We start from the raw sequence: 23263 nt of genomic DNA on the forward strand, positions 1-23263 counted from the left end.
ATGTATTGGCAGGAACTTTGTAAAGAGACTTTTCGTAAAGATACAGGGAATTCAAAACAACATGAAAATTTAAATAGTGACTTTTGTAAAAGAACGTGTGAAACCACGGATTTGCATTGTGTTTCGTCCATTAAGAAAGTGAGGACTTCTGTGAAGAAAATAAAGTGTTCAAAATGCAAAGAGAGAGGACATGTTAGACGGACATGCCCTAAAATAAAATTAATAGACCTGGTGACTGTTGGAAATCGTTTGAGGAAATGTATAAACAAACCAGAGATGAGAGACAAAGAACTGACATCTGGCAATATATTTAGTAAGGAATTGTGTTGTGCTAATGTAAAACGTTTGAAAGCATGTACTAAGAAATTCAAAATTCTTGATTCTAAACAGTCAGCCAATAGAATTAGGAGACATGGAGTTTGTTGTTTGTAGTATTACGATTATTATACATACGTGGTCTGATGACCTGTTATTTATTTCGAGGACGAAATTGTTTTAAAAAGGAGGGCAGTGTTGTGAACATTATTTCTAAACAACGTTGTACAGTTTCCCGGATTTTGCAAGCTGATGACGTTGATGAGGACTTTTGTTTTGGAGACGTTAGACACGGGGTGTGGTGAAGTAAGGACACGAAAAGAAAGGATTTTATAGTATGCTGTATTGAAGTGGTTTATAGAATATAGAGCTCCAGTGATTTAATACATCGGTCTGGCTTGTTATTATTCGTATATATTCAAATGAGCAATCCTTGGACATACTCTTAACTTTTCCGTCAGAAGAACTGTTCCATAGCATAGCATATATTTACGGACTTTATTCAGATTACCATTAAGTTTTCAGGAACTGTGACATTTTATACCGATTTGTGATCATAATTTTATATGTGTTAATTAAATCATCATTTTCTACAACTTTCTCCGTTATCTCAAATATTTGTAGCTGAACATTATAATTCTATTTTCGATATTTGTTTATGAAAAGAATCCACCGCTCGGACATTCCTCTTTTCATAACACTGGTGGCAGCGAACTTACCTACGTTTTGTGACAAGTAAATTGTGTTTTTAAATAAGATAAGAATAACGTTGGATTGAAGTATTTGAATACTGTATAGAAAGTTACCGTGTGCAGTATGAAGTGTGGATTTTACTGAAGCAAAAGACAACCGATTTTTTCAAAAAGAGGAGGAAATTGATATAAAAACAATGACAGATTCATATTCTCTTCAATTTGATGGAACAGGTTCATTTGAGGGATTTTGGATGCAGTTTTCAATTTATGCAGAACGTAATTGCTGGGACAATTATGACAAGGTTTGTTATTTTTTAATTGCATTGAGGAACCAAGCGTTAGAATACTCAGCACACTTGCCTATTGATATTCGTACTAATATTGAGAAACTGTATTCTTCTATGAAATGGCGATTTGGGGATAATGAAACACCCGGGATGTGCCGACTTAGACTGAGAAATGTGTCAAAATCGGAAGATGAATCTATTCAGGAATATGTTTGTAGAGTTGAGATTATGGTAAGGAAATCGTTTCCTGGAATAGACAATAATTTGTTGGTAAAGCTCACTACAGAATATGCTTTATCGGGATATACTGATTCCAGCGTAGCGTTGAATGTAATGATTAAGCAACCTGTCAACATTGGCGAGATTATAGAGGAAATGTATTGGCAGGAACTTTGTAAAGAGACTTTTCGTAAAGATACAGGGAATTCAAAACAACATGAAAATTTAAATAGTGACTTTTGTAAAAGAACGTGTGAAACCACGGATTTGCATTGTGTTTCGTCCATTAAGAAAGTGAGGACTTCTGTGAAGAAAATAAAGTGTTCAAAATGCAAAGAGAGAGGACATGTTAGACGGACATGCCCTAAAATAAAATTAATAGACCTGGTGACTGTTGGAAATCGTTTGAGGAAATGTATAAACAAACCAGAGATGAGAGACAAAGAACTGACATCTGGCAATATATTTAGTAAGGAATTGTGTTGTGCTAATGTAAAACGTTTGAAAGCATGTACTAAGAAATTCAAAATTCTTGATTCTAAACAGTCAGCCAATAGAATTAGGAGACATGGAGTTTGTTGTTTGTAGTATTACGATTATTATACATACGTGGTCTGATGACCTGTTATTTATTTCGAGGACGAAATTGTTTTAAAAAGGAGGGCAGTGTTGTGAACATTATTTCTAAACAACGTTGTACAGTTTCCCGGATTTTGCAAGCTGATGACGTTGATGAGGACTTTTGTTTTGGAGACGTTAGACACGGGGTGTGGTGAAGTAAGGACACGAAAAGAAAGGATTTTATAGTATGCTGTATTGAAGTGGTTTATAGAATATAGAGCTCCAGTGATTTAATACATCGGTCTGGCTTGTTATTATTCGTATATATTCAAATGAGCAATCCTTGGACATACTCTTAACTTTTCCGTCAGAAGAACTGTTCCATAGCATAGCATATATTTACGGACTTTATTCAGATTACCATTAAGTTTTCAGGAACTGTGACATTTTATACCGATTTGTGATCATAATTTTATATGTGTTAATTAAATCATCATTTTCTACAACTTTCTCCGTTATCTCAAATATTTGTAGCTGAACATTATAATTCTATTTTCGATATTTGTTTATGAAAAGAATCCACCGCTCGGACATTCCTCTTTTCATAACACTCTTCACCACACCCCGTGTCTAACGTCTCCAAAACAAAAGTCCTCATCAACGTCATCAGCTTGCAAAATCCGGGAAACTGTACAACGTTGTTTAGAAATAATGTTCACAACACTGCCCTCCTTTTTAAAACAATTTCGTCCTCGAAATAAATAACAGGTCATCAGACCACGTATGTATAATAATCGTAATACTACAAACAACAAACTCCATGTCTCCTAATTCTATTGGCTGACTGTTTAGAATCAAGAATTTTGAATTTCTTAGTACATGCTTTCAAACGTTTTACATTAGCACAACACAATTCCTTACTAAATATATTGCCAGATGTCAGTTCTTTGTCTCTCATCTCTGGTTTGTTTATACATTTCCTCAAACGATTTCCAACAGTCACCAGGTCTATTAATTTTATTTTAGGGCATGTCCGTCTAACATGTCCTCTCTCTTTGCATTTTGAACACTTTATTTTCTTCACAGAAGTTAGTGTTGTGAAACTGAAATGGTATTTGGTTAAACCTCGATATTTAATAATGATTTCTCATGAAATCTCATCCCTTAAGTATTATTTCTGTTTGCCCAATTTGTGTAAAGGTATGACAGACCTGGTAAAGCACATTTTAGTCTTGTTTAATTTATTAATCAACGTTTTTTGTAGAGTTTACTGTGTTGACACATTTTCCGCCAAACCGTAGTTCCATGTTTAGTGCAAGAGTTGTCGTTCTTTTCACAACAAAGAAGTTATTTCTGAAATACGGGATTTAATTCCGGGTGTGCTTATTGAAATATTGTTATTATGGAATAAAACTATTTATTGTATATAATTAATGGTCATGCATATTTGTCAGTGTAACGATCGCGTATACGAGATCCGCGAAATGTAAGTAATTACGGGAAATAGTCCGTGATATGACATCTTGGTTACAAACGTAAACAACTTGGTAAGTTGAAATTTAACTGTCCCAGAGATCGGATGTGTTTCGTTCTCCTAACCTATTTATTTCACGTTTGGCATTGTGAATTTATATAAGAAGTAAAGTTAAGCTATTTTAGCATTTATTTACACATCTTCAGGTATTAATTGTGTAAAGAGACGGTGAATTCCGTTACACATTGTATTTGACGGTGGCGTTTTTGCCGTGAAACTATTTTAGCCCAACCCTGGCCTAAGTTTGGAATTGTTCATTTTATTATTGAAACGTATATTTATCGCTATTTGTTATTTTTGTCTAAACACTGACATTATGCAGGTTCTTTGACTTGGTTTAAATTGTGTGAATTATATATTGACTTTGAAGAATTGAAATTAATATTCCTGCATAATAAATTATTTTATTTAGAACTCTTTGTTAATTTGCAGCCTTGTCTACTATTCCGCTCGGTAGTTACATTTTTACAACATTGGTGGCAGCGGTGTTATGAAAAGAGGAATGTCCGAGCGGTGGATTCTTTTCATAAACAAATATCGAAAATAGAATTATAATGTTCAGCTACAAATATTTGAGATAACGGAGAAAGTTGTAGAAAATGATGATTTAATTAACACATATAAAATTATGATCACAAATCGGTATAAAATGTCACAGTTCCTGAAAACTTAATGGTAATCTGAATAAAGTCCGTAAATATATGCTATGCTATGGAACAGTTCTTCTGACGGAAAAGTTAAGAGTATGTCCAAGGATTGCTCATTTGAATATATACGAATAATAACAAGCCAGACCGATGTATTAAATCACTGGAGCTCTATATTCTATAAACCACTTCAATACAGCATACTATAAAATCCTTTCTTTTCGTGTCCTTACTTCACCACACCCCGTGTCTAACGTCTCCAGGTTTGAGTATTAATTCAGAAATACTTGATTCCCGTTATTGTAGTGTTGAACCAGTCTTTATAGATGAAAGACAAATTATAGTTGCTAGGTCATTGGTTGATCCCTATAAGGAGACTATTCCTGTTAGAATAGTAAATGTAGAAAAGTATCCTATTAGAATTCGCAAAAACTATTTATTAGGTGAATTACATCCTGTTGAACAATTTGAGGTGTTCATTGACAACAATGCTGATGTTGAATTGTATGATTCGGTTTTATATAAAGATTTTTGTATTGGCATGAGTCAAGGGGACCTAATAGATACCCCAGTAATTCCTGAAAATTGGAGAAGTCCTAAAGTGTTGAGTACCAAAACTGATAGTTTTGAAATTGAGGCCGAAATTCCAAAACTACCAGATTTTCTTTCTGAACTCTATCAGAAAAGTTGCGAGAAAATTAGTGACCAAGAGCAAAAATTGAAATTAGCTAAAGTTCTATTGAAAAATCAGGGTGCTTTTGCAAAAGATAAGCTTGACTTGGGTTCTTGTTCCCTTATCAAACATAAAATAGATACTGCAGGGGCAGCACCAACAAGGCAACCTTTGAGACGTACACCTAAAAATTTTGAAGGAGAGGAAGAGGCATATTTGAAAGACCAATTGGAAAGGGGGGTCATTCAACCTTCTTCATCAGCCTGGAGGTCAAATATTTGTTTAGTTCGTAAGAAGGATGGGTCGGTAAGGTGGTGTATAGATTACAGAAAATTGAATGAGTCGACTATCAAGGATGCCTACCCGATTCCTAATATATCTATGTGCTTAGATTGTCTAGCCGGCGCTAGCATATTTTCAGTCATGGACCTTCAGTCTGGTTATTGGCAATTGGAAATGGCGCCAGAAGATCGACATAAGACTGCATTTATTACAAAATACGGTCTTTTTGAGTATACTAAAATGCCTTTTGGATTGTGTAATGCTCCTTCAACTTTTCAAAGATGTATGGAGTTAATTTTTCGAGGAATGCAATGGAAAACCCTTTTGATTTATTTGGATGATATCATAATTTATAGTTCAAATTTAGAAGACCATTTTAATAAATTAGATGAAGTTCTGGGCAGATTACAAAATGTTGGTTTAAAACTTAAACCTTCTAAGTGCGAGTTCATTAAAGATCAAGTTCTTTATTTAGGCCATACTGTTAGTAAAAATGGCATTAGTCCGAATCCAAAAATTGTTGAATCAGTTAGTAAATGGCAGGTTCCAAATTCAGTCAAGGAAGTCCAGCAATTTTTGGGTCTTTGTAATTACTATCGACAATTTGTTCACAAGTTTAGTGAAATAGCATCTCCTTTGAGTAGACTAACTAGGAAAGATGTTCCTTTTAATTGGTCAAGTGAATGTCAAAGTTCATTTGAAATAATACGCAAAGCTTTGTGTGAAGCTCCAATTTTAGCATATCCATTACCAGAAGGTCAGTTTATTTTGGATACTGATGCGTCTAATATTGGAATTGGGTCAGTACTTTCTCAAATTCAAAATGGAAAGGAAAAGGTGATTGCCTATGGGTCCAAAAAATTAGATAAACCACAACAACGGTATAGCGTGACCAGAAGAGAACTTTTAGCAGTCATAACATTCATACATCAGTTTCGCCATTACTTAGTAGGTCGAAAATTTTTGCTAAGGTCTGACCATGCATCCTTGAGATGGTTGTTTAACTTTAAAGATCCACAGGGGCAGTTGGCTCGTTGGCTTGAGACCCTTTCCCAGTATAATTTTGATATTCAACACAGACCAGGGGTTAAACACCAAAATGCTGACTCGCTTTCACGTCGTGAATATGACTTATCACTCTGTGATCATATTAAACAGGGTGTTAGAAATCCTGAATGTAAAAATTGCAAATCTATGGATGCTGAATGGGTAGATTTTAAAACTGATGTAGATAATGTCACTAATTTAAGTGATAACCCATTTGTTTCAAAAATTTGTGCTGTCACAAGAAGTCAAAATTCTAAGTTAATTGATTCAAATTGGCTTAGTGGGTACACTACAAAAGAATTGGAAAATTTTCAAAAAGAAGATAGTGATTTAGGGCCTGTACATAAATGGTTAGATAATAATTGTAAACCAAACAGAGATGAAATTGCTTCATACAGTCCACCAACAAGAAAATATTGGTTAAATTATGATCTTTTGATTACAAAAAATAATGTATTGTATCAGAAAAGATTGCAACCAACTGGTGAAAGTTATCAGTTATTAGTTCCCAAAGTCTTGAGGAAAGAGGTAATGACAAGTTGTCATAATACTATGTATTCTGCACATTTTGGTGTAAATAAAACTAAGGACAAAATTAAAAACTGTTTCCATTGGTACAAGATGGGAGAGGATATCCAATCACATGTAAACACTTGTTCTGTTTGCAATCGATTTAAGGCTTTAAATAGAAAACCTAAAGCGTCTTTACAGAGTTACACTGTGGGTTATCCATTGGACCGCGTTGCAATTGATGTTATTGGTCCTTTACCCCATACCCGTCAAAATAATAAATTTATATTAGTTATTGGAGACCATTTTACTAGATGGATGGAGGCGTTCCCACTTCCACACCAGCAAGCTGAAAAGGTTGCTGAGAAGCTTGTCCATGAATTTATTTCCCGTTTTGGTATTCCTTTGGAACTCCACTCCGATCAAGGGAGAAATTTTGAGAGTAAAATTTTTACAGAAGTTTGTAAATTATTGGAAATACATAAGACAAGATCTACGTCCTATAGACCTTGCTCTAATGGCATCATAGAGAGATTTAATGCCACGCTTGAGGGAATGATTAGAAGTTTTGTTAATAAAAATGCTAATGATTGGGATTTACATATTGGTATTTTAATGGCAGCCTATAGAAGTACTGTACATCCAGCTACAGGTTATTCCCCTAACATGCTAATGCTAGGCAGGGAGATTACTTTACCCCCTCAAATTATATTCCCTTTTCCAAATTGTAATGAATCAATGGAAGTTGAGACTTACGTGTCCAAGATGAGGTCAAAATTGGAGGAAATTTACCAATTAGCACGTGAACATCTCCGCTCATCTGCTGTACGACAGAAAAAAGATTACGACAGCCGTATATCCCAAAATCAATTTTGTAAAGGATCACTTGTTTACAAATTTAATAACATATTTAAAAAACTAAACGAAAGATGGTCTGGTCCATTTGTAATAGTAGATATTTTGAGTCCTGTACTTTATAAAATAAAAAATAGATACAAATCAGAGACTGTTCATCATGATAAGTTAAAGAAATATCAATCTGATGATGTTCCAGCCTGGGCTGTTGCTGTCCAGAAAGGAATGTAAGATGTCCAAGTCAAGGTACCTGCTGTCAATTATTTGTTCTCATTTCTTTCAAGTCTTTATTTTATTTCAGTAAAATGTCTGAAATTTATAATTGTAATTGGACTGACTGTTTGTACGAAGGAAATAAGAGGGATACAATTTGGCATATATTACTTAGCCATGTACAGGAAAACCAGGTACCATTCCATTGCAACATTTGTCACTTCCGGGGAAATACCAGAAGGAACATGGACAGACATATTCTATCTTATAAACCACACCTTGATAAATTGGAAGAACTTGGTATTCAGTCTAATAATAGCAACTGTATAATAAAATCTACAAACCCATATTTTGTGAAATTGGGCATTGACACATCATGTGATGCCACATACAAGGATCAATCATATATTGTTACAGAAGTTGTCGAATCAATCATAGAAATCAGGGAAGATAGCGGGGAATTTAATATAACAGATAATTCATGTCAGACTGAAGAAACATTTATAACCTTCAGAGAGCTTAAGGCTGAGGTAAATGTTATGAAAGGCAGTCACCAGGCTGAGCTTAATAGATTTGGGGACTATATCGCCCGTTTAGAGAATAGATTGAAAATGAAGGAAGAGGAGGTAAAGTTAGCGGAGAGAAAATTAAGGAAGGATGAAGAAGGAAGCAGGATACAATTAAAAGAAAAGGATGACTTGATTAGAAAACTAGAAAGAAAACTCAGACACAAGGATAATGAAGTGGAAGTTTTGAGGAGAAAACTAAGAGTGGACGAGTTTGATTCAGAGGAAGAAAAAGAAAATGAGAGGCCCAGGAAAAAGCTAAAAGGATATGTAGTAAAAAAATTGTTTTAGACAATATCTTGATTTTTATTTAAATGTCATATTTATGCATTTGTTACTGTTGTTGACAAAATTGGTTTCCGTAATCTTTACAAAAATTAGAAAATTAATTTTAAGATAATCTATAGATATTGAATGAAATTAGGTTTCATTTGGAGCTGTAATAATTTACCTTTTTTATTGATTCTTAATTTTGAATACCAATTTTGTCTTTACTTTGTCAAATATTTTAGTGTTTTAAAGGAGGTGAAGTCCTCAAACACTTTTCATTGTTATTGTGTATATATAGATTTTATGTGATGCTTAAAGGAGAAGAAGTTCTCAGCGTCAAACCTATTCAATGATATGTGGGTTGTTTTTTATTGATATTATTATGTTCAATAAGCATACTATTCTATTTTTGTTAATTGAGTTATAGAATTTCGGGGACGAAATGTATTCTTCAAGGGGGGTAGTGTTGTGAAACTGAAATGGTATTTGGTTAAACCTCGATATTTAATAATGATTTCTCATGAAATCTCATCCCTTAAGTATTATTTCTGTTTGCCCAATTTGTGTAAAGGTATGACAGACCTGGTAAAGCACATTTTAGTCTTGTTTAATTTATTAATCAACGTTTTTTGTAGAGTTTACTGTGTTGACACATTTTCCGCCAAACCGTAGTTCCATGTTTAGTGCAAGAGTTGTCGTTCTTTTCACAACAAAGAAGTTATTTCTGAAATACGGGATTTAATTCCGGGTGTGCTTATTGAAATATTGTTATTATGGAATAAAACTATTTATTGTATATAATTAATGGTCATGCATATTTGTCAGTGTAACGATCGCGTATACGAGATCCGCGAAATGTAAGTAATTACGGGAAATAGTCCGTGATATGACATCTTGGTTACAAACGTAAACAACTTGGTAAGTTGAAATTTAACTGTCCCAGAGATCGGATGTGTTTCGTTCTCCTAACCTATTTATTTCACGTTTGGCATTGTGAATTTATATAAGAAGTAAAGTTAAGCTATTTTAGCATTTATTTACACATCTTCAGGTATTAATTGTGTAAAGAGACGGTGAATTCCGTTACACATTGTATTTGACGGTGGCGTTTTTGCCGTGAAACTATTTTAGCCCAACCCTGGCCTAAGTTTGGAATTGTTCATTTTATTATTGAAACGTATATTTATCGCTATTTGTTATTTTTGTCTAAACACTGACATTATGCAGGTTCTTTGACTTGGTTTAAATTGTGTGAATTATATATTGACTTTGAAGAATTGAAATTAATATTCCTGCATAATAAATTATTTTATTTAGAACTCTTTGTTAATTTGCAGCCTTGTCTACTATTCCGCTCGGTAGTTACATTTTTACAACAATAGCATATTCTCAAATTGAAAGGGGTGGGGATTACCTCCCATGGACTCACCCTCCCTTCTTTCTTCCCCCCGAAATACCCCAATAATAAGCCCCAATGCACAGACAGTTCACAGTATTTTCCCTTGATTTACACTAAAGAATATACACTATACAGGTGTAATTTTTTTTTTAAAAGATAATACAACTGAAGACCACCATGACCACAGTGGTGGATCCAGAATTTTTCATAAGTGGGGCCCACCGACTGCCTAAGAGGGGCCTGCTCCTGCCATGACTCAGTGATTCCATATATAATCAACCAATTCTTTTCCCAAACAGGGGGCCCTGAACTCCTGATTCCCCCCTTTTTTTTCCTCATTCCAATCACCCTGATATAAATTTAGTTTTATCACTTACAATAGGAATGGTTTGAATTCCCCAATAATTCTTATATACCATAAATATAAACATATTTCATTTTTGATAAATGAAAGGCAAAAGTTTTCTATGGGTAGAAATGGATAGTGGGAAGCTTTCAGATTCACACCATGCCGGTGGCTGTGTTCAAAGTGCTGGGTTTTTATGACCCTCGTTGTTTGCGGACTAACTATTTAGGCCAGTGGTGGATAATAGTGTGCGTGCATTAATCTTCTATACCTTCTTAATCAATCTATTCAAATACTGACGGCAAGTGTTGTAATGATGTATCAATGTCTTTTTGAAATCACCGTGCTATTTACATGTGGGATCGAGAATGCAGGGGAAGGAAACTTGTCAATTATGTTTATTTCTAAGCCAAAACAAAATGAGCCGCCGTAAAATTAACCTTGGGTAATAACAGTGCATGTAAGGCTCGTCTCGGAGGGGTGTCTTTTTTTCTGTCTTCTTTTTATGCCCCACCTACGATAGCAAAGGGGCATTATGTTTTCTGATCTGTGCCTCCGTTCGTTCGTCCTGTTTCAGGTTAAAGTTTTTGGTCGAGGTAGTTTTTGCACGTTTTTGATGAAGTTGAAGTCCAATCAACCTGAAACTTAGTATATATGTTCCTTATGGTATGATCTTTCTAATTTTAATGTCAAATTAGAGTTCTTACCCCAATTTCACGGTCCACTGAACATAGAAAATGATAGTGCGAGTGGGGCATCCGTGTACTGGGGACACATTCTTGTTTTAGTTATATTTTTAATAACTTACACTTTTTTCCATTATTCTCTTTCTTTCACTATTCTTTATTCCTTTTTTTCTTTGTCCTTTGTTCTCTATTCTGTTAATTCACATCCATACCCTCTTATGTGTATGTGGACTTACTGTAGTTTATTTTTTAGTTCTGGCAGAGATATTAGATACAATATATATGTCTCTGGTTCTGGTATTATGCGATAAGTCAATTTCTTTTTCATGCAGTGTCATGAAATATAATGGTTTTATGCATATCAGCCAAGATTGTGCGCAACATTTTAATAAACAATTCAACACTATATACACGTTATGTGAATTTTATTAAAATCGACGAAGAACATGAATTTGGCAGCTAGTGCCCCTTAAACAGGTAAAGTTCAATTAACAAATTCTGATCTACTGGCATTCAACACCAAATTACTTACTTGCTGTATATTGATAAATGTGATTGATAAATGTGATTGTATATTGTCAATACCTCAACATCGAGAATACGTCATGTGAGGTGTTGGTCGCTACGTTTGATACGGGGTCAAAGGTTGCGGCTTCGAGACAGAGAAAAACATCCAGCTAGGTAAAAAGTGTAGAATTTTGTTTTTGAAAATTTGAGTTGTAAATTTTCCTAAAAAGTACTTAAATCCGTTCATCTAATTGTAAATTTTCCTAAAAAAAAGTACTTATTTCCGTTCATCTATTATGGGTATAAACTAAACTGAACAAGAAAAGTATTAGTAAACAGACAGAAAGTCCGACGTTGAATTAATTATTTTACAATTGATTGTTTAAATATATGAGAGAATGTTTTAGGCGAATTTTCTTTAATTACAGATAAATGTATTTTAGGAAATGATTTATTCTTCGGGTACGTCTAAACAACCGCTCAGGACCTCCTGAGTGCACTCAGGACATACAAAGTGCAAAGTGCACTCAGGACATACAAAGTGCACTCAGGACCCATTACCGTAATCATATCTGCACACATGATGGATGTTTATATTCGTTATACGCTTCTTATTTTAGAGTTAAATTTTGGTAGAAGTTGAAATCGCAGGGGCGGATCCAGCCATTTTAAAAAGGGGGGGTCCTAACCCAGGGCAAAAAAAGGGGGGGTTCAACTACATGTCCCCATTCAAATGCATTGATCGGCCTAAAAAAAAGGGGGTTCCAACCCCCCCCCCCGGAACCCCCCTCCCCCCTCTGGATCCGCGCCTGAATCGAACTTAGATAGATATGTTAATTCTTATAAAATAATGAGGGCACGTGTCACTGATTACACAACTACTGAGCCATAAATTATCCAATCAACAAAATTGATTGGATTATCTTTATTGTTTTTTAGGAATTGTATTGTTTAGTTCAGTTTTACCTTTAACATGAATTTGCATATAGAAAAAATAAAACATATATCTCATTCGATGTGCTTTTTCAGTTTATTTTTCATGATGACGGGTAAATTAATTTGTTGTGTTTTGCAGTTCACGAATAAAGAAAATTATTTTATAGTTGCGTTTTTTTTCTGTAACAAGTTCGATTTTTGTTTTTCAGTGTGATTCTTTTCTCTATCTCTCTCTCTAAATCAAGTTTTTAAACAAACACAATGTTGACTGAATATCAAATTTTATTACATTTGTATATCTTTATTCTCAACAAACCATTATACAAGAGAAGACAATTATGTACAATATTCAGTTTAACCTTAACGGAAATCTGTGCACGAAGACTTAGTCGTGGTTTGAACGGATTTCGTGTCAATAAACTGTCTTCGAAATAGTCTTTCTTTGTTAATGTTTGTGTCATTTTGGTCTTTTGTGGATAGTTGTCTCATTAGCAATCATACCACATCTTCTTTTTTAAAATTTCTCGATACTGCAATCTAACTTACATATTTTTTAGAAATAATTATACCCAAAATATCATAATTTTCAAAAAACGGAGACGAAAACGGAGACAAGTTCATTTTCAGAATTTATTTTCGCATTGAAATTCGTTTCAGGCTTGTGAAACTGGACAAAACGACTTTAATTAGAGAAAAAAAAACTTAATAAAAACGGATTTCTTAAAATATTCGTATAACTCAAAAATAAAATTCCTGGACAAGTTCGATAAAAATGAGAAATAACATCTAACTACATGTATATGAGTTTGATTGTTTGAAAAGTACGGCTTTTACCGTTTAGAACGGATTCCATATACAAAACTTTAATTAATATAAATTCTTTTAAAGTATGAACATTTATAATTATTTCCCTTTTCAAACTCGTGCAAAGAATTAATTACTGGTCCAGGACATGATAATAAAATTAAGAATAAAACTTAAAAATTTATGGAACGAAATTTTAATAAAAGACGAAAATCTTAAAACATCGTGATATTCATTCTAGACGTCACAATATTACTTCCCGCATGGTCACAATGTATAAAACAACAATAAAGATAATCCAATTAATTTTGTTAATTGGATAATTCATGGCTCAGTAGTTGTGTAATCAGTGACACGTGCCCTTATTATTTTCTAAGAATTACAAATTATACTAAATTTAACTCTAAAATAAGAAGCGTATAAAGAATATATGCATCCATCCTGTGTGCGATGACTATAAAGGGTCCTGAGTGCACTTCGTATGTCATGAGTGCAATCAGGAGGTCCTTCAAGCGGTGTTTAGACGTACCGTTATTCTTCTGGAAGCTTCAATTTTTTTCTTATCAATAACTTTTACACAAGGAGACATTTTTTTTTTTGACAGCATGAACCCCAGTTAATGAGCAAACACAAATTAAGAACGAAAATCGTTTACAATTAAAGTTTATAGAAGGAAAAAAAAAGGGGGGGGGTAATAAACAAATTTTATTTACGCTCACATACTTTTAAACAGATTTGCATATGTAAGCTCTTTATAGTTAATGTTAAATTATTTCAGGAGTTTTGAAAAAAGAGAATATTATATACAGTTTAATTTCGACTAAAATAGTGATTCTTTTTATAGATTTGGTACCTCAGTTTCGACTCAACATTTCATTTTGAATTGTTAGATGGCAAACTCTTTAGGCGAATATTGTATCTGTTCTTTATTTAATTATGGTGATATTGGCGATAATATTCATTATAACAAGGCCTTGTACAAATCCTTGATTATAGAATGTTTGGTAATATAAAAAGACGAAAGTAGACAAACCCTAATTATGCAGGGTTTCACAAGTTGATCTCCAAGCGGCCCACATTTAACATATAATAAGATCTATATTTTTCAACGTTTTCAAAATGAAATAACTTGAATTGAAAATTTCCCAACTGTGAAAATTTGTTATTTCTAAACGTCTTTAATTATTATTTCGGAAAAAAAAAATATTTAGCATATTCATATATTTTCATAATTTTTTCCGAGGAAACCTTTTTTTTTGCAAAGTCTACTTCTATATGTTTTTAACCATCACCAGCGACTTATTCTCTGCCATCACCAATTAGTCCTAATTATTAAAGATCAATTGCCCAAATTCAAATGATGATTGGTATATCGTATTGAATATGACCATCGGTCATCCGTGACGTATCCCAAATAACGACGCATGCCGATAGATAGATCATAGTTTATTAATTAGTGTCTCGCAATTTAAATTTCATCAAGGGGACTTAATTAAACCAGTTACTATACAAATCTTGAAAAAACGATGTACATGTACTTTTTAATATTTTTAAAACAAATTACGAAAACGTTTAGTGTAAAAATCACCGAATATAAATGTTTCTTTCTTGCAGGTTTTGGCATTTGTAAATAACATTAACGTTTTGGAATTCTAATGCAAAAGACAGTCGATTCAAACTGAAATAACTTCTTTAAAGATGGTTTAATTTTTTCAGAGACACATGTATTATATATGTCTCAATACATGTATTATATGTCTCTGATTTTATCAAAACAAAAATTACAAAATTATAAAATATGTTAGTTATCGAATGTATACCCTGAACTCTTACTATTATATATACATGTCCTAAGTTACTTAATGTCCTGTGTGCAACCAGGAGATCCTGAACGGTTTTTAAACGTACCATTATTTTATATGCATATATTCAAAGATGTTCTTAATTATATGCATACTAGGTATCAGTGGCGGATCCAGGGGGAGGGTTTCGGGGGTTGGAACCACCCCTTTTTTTGAACGATCAATGTATTTGAATGGGGACATATGGTTGGAACCACCCCCTCCCCCTTTTGTCCTGGGTTGAGACCCCCTTCTTTTCAAATGGCTGGCTCCGCCGCAGAGGTATATTTATATATATATGTGTGTACCAGCCCCTCCTAAATCTTGGGAAACAAATGGTAGATTATATAGGGAATCACGGAAGCATGACTGCACGTGACCCCTCTAATAGTGTGAAATAATGCCAATAGGTCTTTTAAAACACATCTTTATTCATACATGCATATATACGTTTTCTCACGGATTTGTTCATGCAATATTGGAATTATGTTTACTCAATGCGCAATTACTGAAGTTTATATTTGCTACTTTTCTTTTTAATTTCATATATTTTTTTTTTTGATTTTTTTTTCTTCGAAAAATTAGTGGTGTTGAAATAGGGAATGGACACAGATACCTTATCACATTTAACCAAAGAAATGTTGTATAATGTCATCAATCTGTATTACACGTAGACAGGATGTTCTCTAGAAAACTATACGTTATACACACCCGAGAATACACGCACTGTCGTAATGGAAAATTACTGTATGTTATAGTTACCTGTAATCAGCTTTGCAACACCATGTCATGACAGTTCAAAAAGATTTCTTCAAATCAAATTGGAATATTCATTTTTTCTGTAAAATTTAAAACTTTAAAAAGTAGACTTTGACAAAATTATGAAATAGAAAGAATTGAACAATTAAAAATCGTATTTTAACAAAGATTTAGATATAATTTTACAACGATCCTTAAAAAATAACCAAACAAACGTTGAATCAAACGATATGAACCTACGCAGTTTTATATTAAAATACTGACACACACCAGTTTGCCATCTCAGTATGCAAGGCAAGGGTGCTTGGTGAGGTGCTGGAACTTGATGTACATGTATCATTAAGTTAATACAGTTCTGTTAGTATTGACTGCCTTTTTACAGAGACTTTCTATTCTTACTGTTATCAGTTAGTATAGACGGTTCCTGGCTTAGAATGATTCTCTGCTCAGCAAATGGTGCGTAATTAGCATTTGAATCAAATTTCTTGTAGAAGTAAAAAACACAAATTAATGTATTTGACAACTTTATTCAGGAGCACAGTCTATATTATCCGGCGTAAATAACTTCGAGATTTATGTGGAAGTTTACTCTGCTGCTCGATCTATGCTAATCGATGTTCCAGTATATTTCATATTTATATTTATTCGTGAGGCCTCGTCATCGTTTATATTCACTAAAAGCACAGTCGCCTAAATATTTTATAAGGCGAAAAAATTGCGAAAATTGGGGGAAATAATATATTTTTAGTAGCATTATTATTTTAGAATCTTAAGAGGTTGCTTGCAAATTTAACTCTAAAATGAGAAGTGTATGACGATCTATAACGAATATATACATCAATCATGTGTGCAGATACGACGGCGACTATATAGGGTCTGCCATGAGTGCACTTTGTATGCCCTGCATGTGTGCACCCAGGAGGTCCTCCTGAGCGGTGTTTAGACGTACCGGGAAAATCTTATCTGATTCAGGATCAATTCATCGGTTACACTCCCCTGTCACCAGTGATTCTTTTTTGCTGACATTCTGAAAAAAAAGTATTGTGTAGTCCCTGTGTAAGTGTTGACTCTCAACTTGCACATGTGATTTTTTAACACTCCCTGGACTTCTGCAAAAACAGAAAGTCACAGGACATTCCGACAAAAAGTCACAGGACAAAAAGTCAAACACATGTCAAACTCAGGCATAAAGTAACAAAGTTAATAGGACAAAAAGTCACAAACAATTTGTTGACAATTGATTGAATATAAATGAAAAAAGATTTTGAAATATCTTCTTTTTATTACATATATTCATTTTTAATTTTAGGAAATTGTTCATAATATAAAAAAAGAAGATGTGGTATGATTGCCAATGAGACAACTGTCCACAAGAGACCAAAATGACACAGACATTAACAACTAGAGGTCTTTACGGCCTTCAACCATAAGCCAATATAAAGAAGGTATGGTATGATTGCCAATGAGACAACTGTCCACAAGAGACCAAAATGACACAGACATTAACAACCATAGGTCACCAAACAGCCTTCAACAATGAGCAAAGCCCGAGGTAAAGCCCATACCGCATAGTCAGCTGTAAAAGGCAATCATACTATATCTTTTTTTTTATATTTACATATTAAAAAATGCGTGCAAATGTAATCAAAAGCTGCACACAAACGTAATGATTTTTGTGCGCAAATGTAATGGTAATGTGCGCAAACCTAATGCACTGATTTATTTGTTTTTAATAAATTTTAATTTAAAGTTGCTATATCATGTTCATGTATAAAACTTCAAGAAAAATACAAAAAGAGTGTTTTCTTGTTCAAAGAAAAATAATCTCAAAACTAAATTGTGACTTTTTGTCCTGTGACAGTTTGTGACTTTTTGACTGTGACTTTCTGTCCTGCATTCAGATTGAATAGGGGAGTTTGGTTGACCCCGCCTCCCTCTTTCTGAGACTACTATCTCAGTGATGAGCTTTATGTTTCATGTACAAATGTATTGTGCTTGTCATATATATGTATGTTGGATAAAAGCTCTACAGACCTTTAATATGTTGTATTGTTATATGTATAACCGACAATAAATAAATAGCCCCTAACAAGTAAGAATTAGGTTACTTCTTTTTGTTTTTACATCTTGCATGGGTTTTAATAGCCCCGTATTAAAATTATGCCCCCACTTTAAAAAAGGGGGGGGGGTATACTGTTTTACCCCTGTCTGTCCATCCATCCTTGCGTCAGTCAGTCCGTCGGATGAATATTTTTCGTCCCATTTTCCTTAGGAACTACAATAGAAGGATTTCTGAAATTTGGTTTCAGGGTTAAATAAGTCAGCTATACTGTGTGATGCATTTTCAGATTCATCACTCGACAACTTCCTGTTTTCCCAACACTTGTATGATTTTACACATGATAGCCAAGTTGAAAGTTGAAAACTAACAACCTAATTTATGTACAAAAAAATTGAAAAACAGATATGTTACACATAAACAAACGACAATCACTGAATTATCGGATCCTGACTTGGAACAGGCACAACCATAACAAATTGGCAGGGTATAAGGAACTTTGAAAATATTTAGTTTTTGTGGTTTGGTCAATTTTCCGGATACTGTAAGCAATAAGGCCCCTTTATTTAGTGAATGAAATAATTGTAAGATGCACTTAGCTGTCTGTCATATTTTATATGAACTTGACCTCATTTTCATGCATGGTTCATTGGTCAATGAAACACTGCATTGTTTTGTCAGTTTATCATATGTTTAAAGTTACAGGTAGATTATATTTGGTAGATATGAAACAATTGTAAGGTGTGCATGTCTGAATGGCAGATTCATATATAAACCATGACCGCATTTTATTGTTCTTTGGTCAATGAGAAGTTTTCTTGGTTTTGTCATTTTATCAGGCCACATTTAAAAGAATGTCTGTTTCCCCTCCCCGGGTCTACCCTTTGTAAACAGACCAGGAAGGCAGGTTTTTTTTAGCTCACCTGACCTGAAAGGTCAAGTGAGCTTTTCTCATCACTTGGCGTTCGTCGTCTGTCGTCCTGCGTCCGTCGTCTGTAAACTTTTACAAAAATCTTCTCCTCTGAAACTACTTGGCCAAATTCTACCAAACTTGGCCACAATCATCCTTGGGGTATCTAGTTTAAAAAATGTGTGGCGTGACCTGTCAAACCAACCAAGATGGTCGCCATGGCTAAAAATAGAACATAGGGGTAAAATGCAGTTTTTGGCTTATAACTCAAAAACCAAAGCATTTAGAGCAAATCTGACATGGGGTAAAATTGTTGATCAGGTCAAGATCTATCTGCCCTGAAATTTTCAGACGAATCGGACAACCTGTTGATGGGTTGCTGCCTGTGAAATGGTTATTTTAAGGAAATTTTGCAGTTTTTGGTTATTATCTTGAATACTATTATAGATAAAGATAAACTGTAAAAGCAATAATGTTCAGCAAAGTAAGACCTACAAATAAGTCAACATGATCAAAATTGTCAGTCGACCCCCTAAGGAGTTATTGCCCTTTATAGTCAATTTTTAACAACTTTTCATAATTTTTTGTAACTTTTTTAAAAATCATCTTCTCTGAAACTACTTTGCCAAATTTAACCAAACTTGGCCACAATTATCATTGTGGTTTGTAGTTTAAAAAATGTGTCCGATGACTCAGCCTACCAAACAAAATGGCCGACATGGCTAAAATTAGAACATAGTGGTAAAATGCAGGTTTTGCTTTATATCTTTGAAACTAAGACATTTAGGGCAAATCTTTCAAGATTTAAATGTCCATCAGAATAAGATATATCCCCTCACAAATTTTCAGTTGAATTGGGCAACCTGTTGTTGGGTTGCTGCCCTAAAATTGGTGATTTTAAGGTAATTTTGCAGTTTTTGGTTATTATCTTGAATACTATTATAGATAGAGATAAACTGTAGACAGCAATAATGTTCAGCAAAGTAAGATCTACAAATAAGTCAGCATGATCAAAATTGTTAGAGGACCCCTTAAGGAGTTATTGCCCTTTATAGTCAATATTGAACAACTTTTCGTCATTTTTGTAACTTGTATAAAAATCATTTCTAAAACTACTTGGCCAAATTTAACCAAACTTGGCCACAATCATAATACTAGGGTATCTATTTAAAAAAAAGTGTCTAATGACCCCGCCTACCAACGAAGATGGCCGACATCAGTAAACACATTAACAGGTGAGCGACACAGGCTCTTGAGAGCCTCTAGTTTTTTTTAACTGGATGTGATTGTCATAGCATGGTCACATGAATGGTTTGACTTGTCCAGTCCAGGCCACTTATCTGTTGTTTGTGCTCAATTTGAGTGTATTTATTTAGATTATCAATCCTTCTGCTTTCAAGCACTTTCAAAAAATGGAAACAAATTATTTTCAGGAAAAAAATAATTTCTATTTTTTTGTGGAAAATGATTTTTTGACCTGGGCGCTTATTTTTGACCCGTGTGGGGGAGGGGAAACAAACATATTTTTAATTTTGGCCTTAGATTTTTTAAGCATAGGTCTACTTGTTGTATGGAATGACTACAAGGTATCATATAAAAAAAAGATGTCTGCCTGCCAAGGTTAATTTTACTGTGACCTCATATTCATAGAATAATGATAATATTCATGATATTGAACAGCAAGAATGATGAGTAAGTTGATGTTATATACAAATAAGACAAAATTTTCAGTTGCCTACTAATATGTAATACATGTAGTAGTTATTTTTGTCATTAAATGATGTTTACCCTTTTATGTGTAGGGCAAGAACATGAAAGATAAAGCGGAAACTATAAACAGAAGAAATTATCAACAAAATAAGATTTACAGAGGTCAACAAAGCCTAAATGGTAAGTCCACTGTTATAAAAAATTTTGTCCTTGAATAATAATTAAATATTTATTAAAATAAGATGTGGTATGATGAAAGAGAAAACTATCCATCAGAGTTCAATTTAGTGGATGTAAGCATTGTAATTACTTATTAGAGGCCATTGATGACCTGTAAGTAATGAGAAAACCCATACCCTATACATGTTATAGTAATCTATAAAAGTCAACACTAACCAAATTTGAAACAGAGCATCAATTCAAACGTCAAATATACCAGACTAATTTATAAAAACAAAAAATTATGAAAAATAAAAATGACGGGTATGAACCAACATCAACCACTGAACTATGTACAAGCTCCTGATATTAGACAGGTATAATATGGCTGGGTTGATATAAAAATAAGAAACACTTAGCAGTCTGATTTCCAATGAGACATTTCTCCAATAGAGATCAAATGACATTTAAGGAGGCTCTAGGGTATAACAATTTCAGAAAAATGTTTTAATATTTTTTTTTCATAACTCAATTTATTTATATCTTTATCATATGGTACACCAAATCATTCAAAACAATCAATTCGGTTTGGCCCCAGATGACTTTTAAAATGCATATATCATTGAAAAAGCTCCAAATTATCTCCCTTTGGTGCAAAAAAGCCATTTTTTGGCATTAAAAATGTAATATCTTATTTAACTCATCGGTGGCCTATATTTTTTATTATAATTTTAAATAAGCTGTAAAATTTAAGCGATTTCTGTAATTTAGTACTTGAATATTTAAATGAAAGTTTATCATATTAATCATAAACATGATAAAATAGCCATTTTATTGATCTCTTCACTGATAATTTTTGAGTTTGTGTATTTGTAGGTCAGAAATCTGGATTTTCATGGTCATCATTCACAGATCAATACTGAACGGAAAACTTAAAGCTGATATTTTTCTCCATAGTGCGACTTTTTTATTAATTTGAAATGGAACATGTTTTTTCCTACATTTATTTGAAAGAGGAAATTTCAACATGATGACTATAAACAAAAAGGAGTCATATCATCACGATCATTGATGCACAAGAACTTGATCATATAAATACAACAATGTAATTATCAATTGAAAGATGGAACGAATGAACAAGATATTAGAATGTTGTTGTCCAAATAAACTTGCTTTGTCTTCTCATTTGAATCTCTCCATTCAATAAAGATGTACAGAGGAAGATCTTTGAAGAACAGATTGAAAAAATGTTTTGTCTAAGAATTGCAGGAATATTCTAGTGAATGAAATTATTTATTGACTTCACTCTTATATAGTGGACTGAATAATTGTACATAGCAAGCTGTGAATAAAGAAAGCAAAAACTTTTAACAAAAAGTGTTTATATTATAAATTTGCAATTATAAGCATACTATTATGTACACCACAAAGTTATATATAATTCAAATTGTTTGCCTATACAAGTATTGCAATGAACCTATAACAAAGAAAATCTTACCTCATGAAAAGAGTGAACTATTCAGTCAGAATATGAAATATTTTTTCAGTTCTATTTTTCATAATAGAATAAACAAGACAAAGATTTCAAAACAATATTTTTTCATTTATTTAGAAATTTCATCATTTTGTTTCAGTGAAAGGACTTTATTCTTTGACTGTAAAATATTATTATTATACATTCCAAAATAAGAATAATATTTATTGTCATATAAACAAATAAAAAACATGTTTGTGACAAAATTTAAAAAAAATTATATATATGTATATATAAAAAATATAAAAAAAACTCGTATACATTTCAAACATTTTACTACCAAACAGCATTCATTGTAACATACACATAACTTTATATTTATATATATATATTTATAATTTTAATCCCATAGGATTTTATTTGGTCCCATGGGATAATTATAGTCCCATGGGATTTTTTTTGTCCCATGGGACAACAAATATCCCATGGGACTACAATAATCCCATGGGACCAAAAAAAATCCCATGGGATTTAACCAAAATCCCATGGGATAATGGTAAATCCCATGGGATTTTGCCCTGTCCCATGGGATATTGAAAATCCCATGTTTTTATAATTCAAATTGCAAAATAAATATGAAAGTAACAGTATAAAACCAATGAAATTATTGAATCCCATGTAATTCCGCACATTTTGGTTATATACATGATATTGTAGCTCTTGTTTGAGGCGGCGGCGGATTTGCAAATGAGTGTTTTGCAAATTAAAAGTGTCCAGTGTTCGTATTTTGAATTCATTTTGTACGTTACAAACGAAAATATGAACGGACAAGAGGACAGAAATAAACCTTATGTAAACAGAACAGTCATTATGAACGGACAAGAGGACAGAAATAAACCTTATGTAAACAGAACAGTCATTATGAACGGACAAGAGGACAGAAATAAACCTTATGTAAACAGAACAGTCATTATGAACGGACAAGAGGACAGAAATAAA

The 23263-nt window shown here is 33.2% G+C and overlaps 1 protein-coding gene and 1 long non-coding RNA gene across 2 annotated transcripts in view; both read left to right on the top strand.

Annotated features, from left to right (window-relative positions):
• LOC143085674 (uncharacterized) overlaps positions 1-23263 on the top strand; it is a 60420-nt gene that overhangs the window by 25603 nt on the left and 11554 nt on the right. The gene's annotated exons all lie outside the window — the stretch shown is intronic.
• Positions 20377-22383, top strand: LOC143085690 (uncharacterized). The gene is made up of 2 exons (XR_012981406.1): positions 20377-20811; positions 21667-22383. It is a non-coding gene; the product is annotated as an uncharacterized LOC143085690 (long non-coding RNA).

This window comes from Mytilus galloprovincialis, chromosome 1, assembly GCF_965363235.1.
Source record: "Mytilus galloprovincialis chromosome 1, xbMytGall1.hap1.1, whole genome shotgun sequence".
NCBI lineage: Eukaryota > Metazoa > Mollusca > Bivalvia > Mytilida > Mytilidae > Mytilus > Mytilus galloprovincialis.